This window comes from Acomys russatus, chromosome 12 (genome assembly GCF_903995435.1).
Source record: "Acomys russatus chromosome 12, mAcoRus1.1, whole genome shotgun sequence".
Lineage (NCBI taxonomy): Eukaryota > Metazoa > Chordata > Mammalia > Rodentia > Muridae > Acomys > Acomys russatus.
Genome location: NC_067148.1, coordinates 7647041 through 7657937, shown reverse-complemented (window position 1 = coordinate 7657937; position 10897 = coordinate 7647041). Strand labels below are relative to the sequence as shown.

The following is a 10897-nucleotide window of genomic DNA, read 5'->3' as shown; positions in this document are numbered from 1 at the left end:
AAATGGGACTCAGGATCTCTCCATTCTGTTCATGGAGGAAGGCTTGCTTCTTCCTTACTGCTTTCTGGGCTGTCAACGTAAAACCTTAAACTTCAGTTAGCGTGTGTGGACATCTCTCCATTGAGTTACAGGCTCATATAATGGGTTCTGTCCCATGGGAAATGGTCAAAGTGCCTTCTCCATCTCTGTCCATGTTTTTGGTGACCTGGTTAATGTCCTTGCATAACTATTTAGCTAACCATGTATTACCAAGACAAGCCTATCTAGTTTTGGAGAATGATGCCTGTCCACTAAGGAAAAGACTGTTTTCTCTTCTACTTTCAGAGACTGTCTTCCATTGCCTCTTCAGAGACAATGGATCCATTTCATTGGCTGGTGGGATATTTATAGCTCTAAGATGCAACTGTTATCTAGGGAACGTCTCCTAAGAAAACTAAATTAGTTTGATTGGAAATCTGATGAGATAGAAATGAAATGGCTGTTTTACATGTTCTGTGTTCATGTCTCTGGGCTGATGTATTCTGATTGCTTCCTGAACACGTTCATTTTTCTCCTGCATGACTAGTGTTAGTCTTACTGTTCCTCTGCATCCATTCCCAGATCTATGAGCATTGAGGCTCCCTCTTCCTTGGATCGTACCATATTTTTCATGTGCACCATGATCTCATATACTATAGCTCAATAGGAATTTGGTATTCACTCTGTGTTTGTAGTTAATAGTATTATTTTTTGAAGTCTCCAGCATGCTTAAACATTTGTAAATGTGTCTTAAACTTTTGTGTACTGTACTTTACCCTTTGTTGGGATATTCTTTCTTTTTCCCTCTCTTCAATTTATCTTTCCTGATTGAGTAAATGTATTCAGATACAAGTAATTAATACTCTAGTTTCTACCTTTTAATGTATGTTATCTAATAATAAAATAAACTGGCCATGTTCCCCAGGGGTGCCGCCTATTGGCTCTTGTAGCCACCTCCACCCCTTGGACTGACTGTGTCTTCAAAGCTGTCCATTTCCCCCTGCAACTCACTGGTTGACATCTGAAGAAGCATTTGTCATGGATGCGATATCCAGGGGTGATGTTCACCTGGTAAAAGAAGTTCGGGGAGATGAAGAAACTGCTCCAAGAGTTATCAGTGAGGGCATTGCTATGCTTCAGTAGGAAAAACCAGGATAGAAGTAGATGGTCCAATTACAGTGTGTGGTGGCATCCATGGCCAATTTTTTGATCTGATGAAACTTTTTGAAGTAGGATGATCACCTGCTAATACACGGTACTTTTTTGTTGGCGATTATGTGGACAGAGGTTCTTTTATTATTATTATTATTATTATTATTATTATTATTATTATTATTATTATTATTATTATTATTATTATTTTCTCTCTTTTTAAATTTTTTTTATGAATTTATTCTTGTTACATCTCAATGGTTATCCCATCCCTTGTATCCTCCCATTCTTCCCCACCCCATTTTCCCATTATTCCCCTCCCCTATGACTGTTCCTGAGGGGGATTAACTCCCCCTGTATATGCTCATAGGGTATCAAGTCTCTTCTTGGCAACCTGCTGTCCTTCCTCTGAGTGCCACCAGGTCTCCCCTTCCAGGGGACATGGTCAAATGTGAGGCACCAGAGTTCGTGAGAATGTCATATCCCACTCTCCACACAACTGTGGAGAATGTTCTGACCTTTGGCTAGATCTGGGTAGAGGTTTAAAGTTTACCGCCTGTATTGTCCTTGGCTGGTGCCTTAGTTTGAGCGGGACCCCTGGGCCCAAATCTGCCTATCATAATGTTCTACTTGTAGGTTTCTAGGACCCTCTGGATCCTTCTACAGAGGTTCTTTTAGTACAGAGTGTGTCTTCTACTTATGGATCCTGAAGATGCTATACCCAAGTACATTATTCCTTCTGAGAGGCAACCATGAATGCAGACACTTCACTGAATATTTTACCTTTAAGAGGAATGTAAAAGTAAATATTCAGAAGGAGTCTATGAAGCTCCTATGGAAGCTTTCAACAGCTTACCCCTTGCTACATTTCTAAAGCAACAATTTCTGTGTTCATGGTGGACGTTCACGGAAACACACTCACTGAATGATATTAGGAGATTAGACAGATTTTAAGGGCCACCTACGTTTGGACCAATGTGTGACTTGCTGTGGTCTGCTCCTTCTGAAGACTCTGGAAATGAAAAATCACAAGGCCCTTTTAGTCATAATGCACTTCAAGGGTGTCCTTAGTTTTATAACTATTCAGCAGTGTGTGAGTTTTTGCAAAACAATAATTTATTATTGATTATTAGAGCTCATGGAGATCAAGATGCAGGCTATGGAATGCACAGGGAAAAGTCAAACACAGGGTTTCCTTCATTAATAACACATTTTTGGCACCTAATTACTTACATGTCTATAGTAATAAGGCTGTTGTATTAAAGTATGAAAATATTGTGATGAACATCTGACAGTTTAATTGCTCTCCACACCCTTACTGGTTGCCCAAATTTGTGCATGTCTTCACATGGTCTTTACCATTTGTTGGAGAAAAAGTGACAGAAATATTGGGAGATGTTTTCAGTATCTGCTCAGATGGTGAATTGATAACAGAAGGTCAAGACCAGTTTTATGGTTCAGCTGTAGCCTGGAAGGAAGTCATAAGAAACAAAATCCCAGGAATTGGCAAGATGGCAAGGGTTTCCTCTGTTCTCAGCGAGGAGAATGAAAGTGTGCTGACCCTCAAGGGCCTGACTCACACAGGCATGTTGCCTAGTGGAGGGCTGGCTGGAGGATCCCAGGCCACACAAAGCGGTAACTGTGCTATGTAACTTGCTGTGCCTTAGATGGACTGAGGTACAGTGCACTCTTTTGCTAGCACTACACCAGAGCATGCAGGGACTCCTTCTGCTTTTCACTTCCTGTTTTAGCAGCTGATAGGCAGCATCTGGTTAGTACCTGACCTGGACATAATATTGATAGACCGGGTTGGTTTTTTTTTTTTTTTTTTTTTTTTGTGGGTTTCTCTGTGTATCTTGGCTGTCCTGGACTCCTTTGTAGACCAGGCTGGCCTCGAAGTCACAGCGATCTACCTGCCTCTGCCTCCCGAGTGCTGGGATTAAAGGCGTGCTCCACCACGCCCGGCTGACCGGGTTATCTTTTAATGGAAAATAATGGTCAGTTCCCCAGCTTTTCTTAAAGTGATCTGGGAGCAGCTCATGTCATAATTCTGAAATATTTATTTTTTCATTTGTCTAGTGCACCCTTTTAAAAACCTCACTCAAGAATGGGTCAGGGACATACAGATTGCTAAAACGGAAACGTAATGCCAAGTTTATTACTTTAAAAAATTTATATAATTGTATTATATTGTCAAATGTTTAATTTTTGCGTTAAAATTCTGCTTAGACCCCAAAACTTCCTTTGTGAACTTCATTTGCCAAAAGATTTCTGGCAAGGTTTGTAGCCTGGTAAATGATTAGAGTTTGTTTTCTGTGGTGTTTGTCAAATGTCCCATGTATAAAATTGATTGTAACTTGCTGTTCCCTTCCTCTGCAGATATAGCTACTTTCCTAAATCTGTCTGTCTTCCTTTACGGCAGCTGTATGTCTGTAAATATATACTTAATTAAAGTACTTTATCAGATGCTTGTCTATCTTTTCATATAGAAGCTGTTTTGTAGCACCTTGATTTTAGGTTTGTTGCATTTATTTCTGCACTTGGTGCATTCTGAATATGGATGTAACATTAGATATTAAGCTATTGTTATAAAGGCTTGAATTTAAATCATGTAAGTCAAAATTGAAAAGGTGTTATTAAGTGTGCCTTTATTTTGCATGAGAAAAATTATACGAAAAACAAACTGCTTGCCTGGCTGCTTTGTAATTCTAAAGGGTTCTTTAGGGAAAAAGTTGGGACAGCCCTGGTTGCCTATTTAAGGGTCTAGGCTTAATAATGCCAAAAGCTTATTTAGAAAACACAGTTTCATTCATATTCATATTATACAAGCTATTTCAGGAGCATTTTAGATGAGAATATTTCCCTGAGATTTTCTCCTTTTTTTCAATATTAGTTTTGAGTTTCAGTGCTTTTGGGAGAAAAATATATCTCTGTTTAATATATGGTACTTTTTGGTTGTTACAAAAAAGGTCACAGGGTTAGCTTTTATGTTTTGCTTCATTTTTTATAATTATTTAATAAATAACACCACAGATACAGGAAGGTAAAACAATATTAGATAAAGACCTAATGCAATGTTTACATTGGGATGTACAGCACACTGAATCTACACTAAAAGAAAGTTCAAAGTAGCATTAGGCTAGACTGGCTTTCAAATGTTTCCAGCAATCACACATTTGACTAATTTTTATGTAGTATGTAGCATTTCTGGAAATAGTTCCTTCTACTGTAGAAGTGCATTGCTTGGGCACACCCTCACCCCCCCCTCCAGAAACATGCAAAAAGTTAAAATGTTTCCCTATAACATGGTAACAATGCTGCCACTAGACACCACAGGCTACCAAATAAGAATCCAGTGCTAGAAATGGGTTAATTGTTTTGGTTTGTTGGCCATCAAGGCCCTGAAAACTCCCAAATATCATAGGCTATTGTCAGTGTTCTTGGCTACCTTCAGAACTTGTTGGAAAGGTCCTATTGCTGAAGACTACTTCCTTGAGTTATAGAACACGGAGAAATGGAGCTGGGACTGATCTGGAAACATCATCCCTGTTAGATTTTTTTTTTAGTGCTTTAAGACATTATGCATGACACCTGAGGCAAAATTAACCATCCATCTTTTCCTGAGGTGAATTCTGCATGATGCAATAGTGACTGTTCTGGATGGTCCCCGAGGCAATAGTGGTAAAGCATAAACCAACCACTTTCTGCTTGGATTTAAGTCCCACTCCTCAAGATAAAAACCATAGTTGGTAGGACAGGCAAGAAACTCCGGCTAGACAGGTCATAGGCCCTAGTGGGAAATATGTTACATTATTCTGCTAAACAGATGTAGTATTAAACAAACTCCAAAGGCTTATCACTTAAAAAATATTTTTAAAAATTAAATAATTATTGCAGTGAACATCTTATATAATGACTGAAAACACTGATTAAAACAAGCAAACAAACAAACAAACAAACTGAGTAATTGCCATTTAAATCTCCTCAGAATTTTTAAACAGTATCAAGAGAAATATAAGGTCAAGCCTAAATTGATGCAATTATTTGGATATTTACCCGTTTTTTTTTAAATTTGTGTTGCATCTTTGTAGAAAAACAGGTTATAGAGATTCCAGAACTAGACACAAGAAACCTACAGGAGTTGTTGTATATTTGTTGTCTTTAATGCTTCCTGGGAACCAGAGCCACGAAATGCCTCTGCAGCGGCTGGCTGCATTCACATCAGCTCCAACGAAGAGGTGACACTGTAGGTGACACTGTTCATTCTCTGCTAAGACTCAGTAAGTAACATTTAACTTGTATTTTACTATGTGATGAAATTGGATAACCAGTGGGTATTAGTCATTCCTCTGTAGCCATCGGGGACTGGTTTCAGGATTGGGGTGGACAGCTTCCTTTACATAAAAGGGCATAATCTACATAATTCCTTCACAGATGTGAGGTAGACATGGATTATTTATTCCTACTATAATGCAAGTGCTATGTAAGCAGTTGTGCTGAATAGTTAATGACAGTGATAATGATTATACATGCTCAGTACATATGCATGCTGTTTTTGCAAATTTTTTATTTTATGTTGAATCTGCGGATATGAAACGGGTAGGACAGCATGCATAAAGTACAAATGTCAGAAAACAAAGATTAAGTTTTTCCATTAGTAGACACTTCTACAATAGAGTCTGTGATTTTTGAGCATGGTATTGTTATTGATTTCTTTAAAGTAGAGGAATTACAAAATATTCATTACTTAAAGACTGAGAGTAACAGAGGACAGATGTAAATGCCACTAAGGCTATGAGATACTAACTGTGGAATTCTAATTACAGGACATATTTTGGAGAGAAATCTGATGGAGTAAAAATGTAATTATTATAAAACTGTTGATAGTGTAGGCAAATGACTTGTCCCTAAAATTAAAAAGTCAGACCTAGTTAATTATATCTTGGCTAATAAAAACTGCAGCGATAAGGTTTGTAGATTGGTGAAAAATTAATGAAGTCTTTAATGAATTTTCAGTAAGTTATAAAAGTCAGAAGTAACTCATTAAGTAGCCTAGAAATGTTTAGGAAAGATTAGATCTGAGGAGATTGGTAATAAGACTGAAAATAATGGAAGTCCATCTACTACAAAGGAGGACATTAAAATTAAGCCTCTATCTTACTGTCTCATTGTCTAAAACGATGCAGCACAGGGCAGCAGAAAATAAACGCTAATTGTAGGAAATAGTGGTGAAATTTAGGCCCTGTAAGAAAGGGAAGATGCCATTATACTTGTGTGTGGTAACTCTATGGGCTATTGGCAACATCTTAAAGTGGTCAAAGATCTTTCTCTGCACTTTGTAAGCAGCTTTCTCTCTTTCCTTGATCAATACAATTTTAAACGAGTTTAACTACGTCTCCTGATGTGTCATGTGTGTACTGTGCCCACAGAGGTGAGTAGAGGGCATCAGATCCTCTTAGAGCTGGAGTTATGGGTAGTTATGTGATGTCTGATTTGGGTGCTGGGAGCTGGGTTCGGGTCCCCTAGAAGAGGAGGAAGTGCTTTTAGCCACTGAGACAACCATCCCAGCCCCCCTAATACTATAGTGATATCATCTTTAGCAGTCCGTGGCAAAAAGCTTTCAGACATACACACTGAAGAGTCTCTAAAAGTTCCTTTGTTCCCAAGGAAGTCTCAAATTCTTGGCTTAAATCTCTATTTCTCTATTACAGCACAGCTATCAGTGCAGCTGAATCCCTTGTCAAGGTGGCTTTTTGGCTGTACTTTTCAAGATTTGTTTGAATTTCCCCAGACTACATATCTCTTTGCTGAGTGTGGGGCTGGGGCATGGGACTCGAGTAGTGGTGGTGGTGGGGGGAGCGAGGGGGGAGATGCTTTCCTCATTGTTGGCTCTTTTTTAAAAAATTAATTTAATTTAAATTTAAAAATTATTTTATTCAGATTACAACTCAATTGTTCTCTCATCACTCTTATCCTTCCGTTCTTCCCACCCCAACCCTATTACCTTCCCTTAGGTTCATGTCCGAGGGGCATCTCCTCTTCCACTTTATGGTCACAGGCTAACAAGCCTCCTCTTGGTAGTCTGCCTGTTTTTTCTTTGAGTGCCACCACGGCTCCCCACGAAGGGGAGGTTGTCAAATACGGGGCACCAGAGCTCATGTCAGAGTCAGTCCCTGGTCTCCACACAACTGCGGAGAATGTCCTGTTCATTGGCTAGATCAGAGTAGGGGTTCGATGTTTACTGCTTGTATTGTCCTTGGTTAGTGCAATAGTTTGAGCAGACACTCCTGGACCCTGATCCACCAGTTATGATGTTCTTCTTGTAGGTTTCTAAGATCCTCTGGATCCTTCTATTTCCTTATCTCCTATATTTCTCTTACCTAGAGTCCCAGTCAGATGTCCTCACATCTGTCCCAATCTCTTGGTAAGTGAAGACATTCATGGGACATGCCTGTTGGGCTACTGTCCAATTAAAAGTGAGTATATACCATGTGAGTCTTTCTGTTTCTGGGTTAACTGGCCTCTGAACTCTTCCCAAAAACCTCGATGGCTCCGGTGGTTGCGATGCTCTACCATGCACAGGTCCAGCGCAGATACTGCCTTTTTAGTACTTGTAGTCTATCTCTGGCTTTAATGTTCTCAGAGACATAAAACTGTCTGTTACATAAGCAGATTTATTTGGCTTTCTACCAGACACTATCTGTTAATCATTATCTTTCAGAGTGATTGTAAAAAAGGATTATGTATCCAAGTATTGCAAATAAAATGAGTCGATTTCAATAGTGGCAGACAGTACACACAGCTCTATAGTTGCTCAGTGTTATTCAAGAACCACATGCACCGCACAGTATGGGAGGCTTAGAGGGGTGGGGGTTGGGAGTGGGGTGAGGAAGGGGACAGGTTGACAGCTGAGGTGAGACTTAACAGCCATGAGGATCTGACAGTGCTTCAGAAGCAAGGAGGTCAGGTTCAAAGCATTAGGAGTGCTTCTGGGAAAATGGACCAGCCCTTGGGTACTTTTTAAAGAAAAGCATCCTCTTGTATAATCCTGCTGGAAACATTAAGCTGGAGGCGAAAAGCCTTCCCAAGTGGTTTTGAGTATATGTTTGTTCTCAGAAATGGTAAGAATTATTACATAATTATAAATAAAACCATTATTTAATTATATTCCACAGAAAATTAAAAGTTTAGAATGTATTTTTTATTTTAAAATATTATCTTTTTATTTTTACTAATTTCAGACTAATGCCTCATCCATTAATTTATTTCAGGACAGTCATTAAAAATGTACACTGCTATTAAGCATGATCAATTAAATGCCCTTCCTGTGGTTGCTGTGATAATTTGATTAGTCAGGATCCTAGACAAGCTAGTCAACAAGTATGTGCATGTACATGAATCAATTCAATGCTTTGAAATTTTCTTTGAAATATTGAACTTTATGAACTAACAGAGCAGTCTTAAATACGGTCAATGTACTCCACTAAGGTGGACAATATGCTGCTTGCTAATGAAAGAGCTTGTAGGATACAGAACAGGCTTGCATATCCACTTTCTTGATGTTTAGTTTTTTCCAATATTTGATGTCCAGTACTCAACCTGAATCGGGTACCCCTTTTAAAATAAAACTGGCTTTTCTTCTTAAAATCCAGATGTGGTGTGTCTGGACAGACGGATTCGTGGTGCAGGCCACTTCTTGCTCTTCCAGAGGACCTGAGTTCAATTACAGGTTCACAGGCAGCCGCAAATCTAGTTTTGGGGCATCTGAAGCCTGCTTCTGATCTCTGTGTGCATTAGTGTATCCATGATGCACGTACACACATGCAGGCAAAGCACTTATATGCATAAGAGAAAAAGAAATATTTAAAAAATAATGTTCTCAAAACTCCCTTTTTAAAAATTAAATTAAGTTTTTTATTGACTAAGTTAATTATTTACTTTACATCCTGATTGCAGTTTCCCCTCCTTCCTCTCCTCCCCGTCTCTCCCTCCCCTCCCCCGCATTCACCCCTCTTCCCTTCTCTTCAGAAAAGGAAGATACATCAGCTATGGCCTATCAAGTTGTAGTAAGTTTAGGTGAGGTAGCCCAGTTAGGGGAAAGGATCCAAAGGCAGGCAGGGTAGTCAGAGACAGCTCCTGCTCCTGCTGTTAGTTAGGTGACCCATATGCAGACCCAGCTGCACGACTGTTACATATGTGCAGAGAGCCCAGGTCTGGTCCATTCATGCTCTCTGGTTGGCGGTGCAGTCTCTGTGGCCTCTGTGGGGCCAGGTTCGTTGAGTCCTTAGGTTTTCTGTGGTGTCCTTGACCCCTCCAGCTCCTTCATCCTCCCTCCCCCTCTTCCACAGGATTCCCCGAGCTCCACTTAATGTTTGGCTGTGGGTCTCTGTATCAGTTTCCATCAGTTGCTGGGTGAATCCTCGCAGATGACAGCTGTGCTAGGCTCCTGTCTGCAAGTATAGCAGAATATGGTTAATAGCGTTTGGGGTGGGCTCTCTCTCATGGTATGGGTCTCAAGATGGACTGGTCATTGGTTGACTCTTTCGTCAAATTCTGCTTCATCTTTTACCCCTGCCCATCTTGTAGGCAGGGCAAATCATGGGGTTTGTGGCTGGGTTGGGGTCCCCATCCCTCCACTGGAAGTCTTTTCTGGTTATAGAAGATGGCTGTTTCAGGCTCCATATCCCTCTTCACTAGGAGTCTTAGCTAAGATCATCTTCACAGATTCCTGGGAATTTTCATTGTCCTAGGTTTCCAGCTTATACCAGAGATGCCCCCAACATCACTACCAATTCTACTTCTTTCTCCCCATACTCTCTCCTTCTGCCCTTCCTGCCAATCATCTCTCGTATTCCCACCCCCATGTCTAATCTGTTTCCTGTTCTCAGTGAGATTCAAGAGCAGCACTCCCCCAAAGCCCTCCTTTGTACTTATCTTCATCGGGGCTGAGGATTGTAGCATGGTTATCTTGGACTTTATGACTAACATCAAGTTATAAATAAGTGCATACCATATTTTCTTTCTGGGTCTGGGCTACTTCACTCAGGATGATCTTCTCTAGTTCCATCCATTTGCAAATTTCATGATGTCATTGTTTCTAATGGGTGAGTAATATCTCATTGTGTACATGGACAACATTTTCTTTATCCATTCTTTTTTTGAGGGACATCTTGATTGTTTCCAGTTTCTGGCTATTATGAATAAAGCTGCTATGAACATAATTAAGCAAGTGTCCTTGTGGTACGGTACAGCATGTTTTAGGTATATGCTCAGGAGAGGAATAGATGGGTCTTGAGGTAGGTCTGATTCCAAATTTCCAAGGAAACCATCAAATTGGCTTCCAAAGTGGTTGTACAAGTTTGCACTCCCACCAGCAATGGAGAAATTTTCACCTTGGTCCACATCTTCACCAGGATGAGCTGTTGTTTGAGTTTTTTGATCTTAGCCATTCTGACAAGTGTAAAATGGAATCTCAAAATTGTTTTGAGTAGCATTTCCCTGATGACTAAGCATGTTGAGCATTTCGTTAAATGGGTTTTGGCCATCAGAGATTCCTCGGTCAAGAATTCTCTGTTTTGATCTATATCCCATTTTAATTGGATTATTTGGCTTGCTGATGTCTATCTTCTTGAGTTCTTTATATATTTTGGATGTCAGCCCTCTGCCAGACATGGAGTTGGTGAAAATATTTTCCCATTCTGTAGGCTACCATTTTGTCCTTTTGATG

The 10897-nt window shown here is 39.9% G+C and overlaps 1 pseudogene; it reads left to right on the top strand.

Moving 5' to 3' along the window:
- Positions 1–996: 996 nt before the first annotated feature.
- Positions 997–5950, top strand: LOC127196669 (serine/threonine-protein phosphatase 2B catalytic subunit beta isoform-like; annotated as a pseudogene).
- Positions 5951–10897: the final 4947 nt, after the last annotated feature.